Source organism: Homalodisca vitripennis, unplaced genomic scaffold, assembly GCF_021130785.1.
Source record: "Homalodisca vitripennis isolate AUS2020 unplaced genomic scaffold, UT_GWSS_2.1 ScUCBcl_6496;HRSCAF=13730, whole genome shotgun sequence".
Classification (NCBI taxonomy): Eukaryota; Metazoa; Arthropoda; class Insecta; order Hemiptera; family Cicadellidae; genus Homalodisca; species Homalodisca vitripennis.
This window is the reverse complement of record NW_025782612.1, coordinates 15582-16533: the sequence shown is the minus strand read 5'-3', so window position 1 is coordinate 16533 and position 952 is coordinate 15582. Positions and strand designations below refer to the sequence as shown.

Here is a 952-nt window from a genome sequence, read left to right as displayed (position 1 = left end):
GTATTATTATTTATTTATAATTTATTATCGTTAAGCAATATATAATATAACGTACATACAGCTAATAAATTAACTAATTTCTGTTACAGCTGATTTTACATAACAGTGATATAAATATTAGAAAATAGCTAGTGAATTATTACAGGAAAAGACTTGGAAAAGTGTTTGGAAAAGATTAATCCTTTGCAAAATCCCAGTTGGTAATATTTGGAATTCACCTACTCAATAATTTTGACTTGGATTTTAAATATATTTATACATATACAAGGCCTGTTTACTTTAAATTTCTACGCTTAATATTGTCATGTTAATAGCTACGATTCTTTATTTAAAACATTGTTGCATGCTTAAAGTTTTAGGTTTGGATTGAACATACTAGTATAGCTGATACCAGCAATGTAAATTAGTTTTTTGTACAAATAAAGGTGGAAATCCTCTATTATATGACCTGTTACTCTATTACATCATCAGTTGTGCGATGAACTCAGTGCAGGTATCACTATCACTTTTAGTATTACCTGGCGTAGGGGTTACCGTGATCACGAAGGCGGTTCCTCCAGGATGAGGCCTTTCCATTGCACTACGGTCGGGCTGACTCCTGCGAATGCCCCAAATGTGGGTTTCTCGGGCGTGTAGCCTAATTTTTTCAAATCAAGGAAAAAATAAATTTTTTTTATTAAAGTTCAAGTTACTCTGAAATGAAAATACCTTTTTGATCGGAATAGGAATAATGCCATGCATTCATACTTTAGGAAGTCAATTAGGTAAAAATATGAAACAGAACTTTTATTTAAATGGATTTTTGGCCTGCAGGACGTACTTAAGTGAGCAATACGAGAGTTTAGTTTAGCTACAGTTCACCTTCCTCTTAAATGCAGCATCTGAAATGTGACGAGAGCAATTGTGCACCTGATGAGACAATGAGACCTCTTCACTACTTTTTGTGATCTGG

At 33.2% G+C, this 952-nt stretch overlaps 1 non-coding gene across 1 annotated transcript; it reads left to right on the top strand.

Annotated features, from left to right (window-relative positions):
- The first annotated feature begins 510 nt into the window (after positions 1-510).
- LOC124373837 lies at positions 511-677 on the top strand. Its single transcript, XR_006923477.1, has one exon. It is a non-coding gene; the product is annotated as a U1 spliceosomal RNA (small nuclear RNA).
- The last annotated feature ends 275 nt before the right edge of the window (positions 678-952 follow it).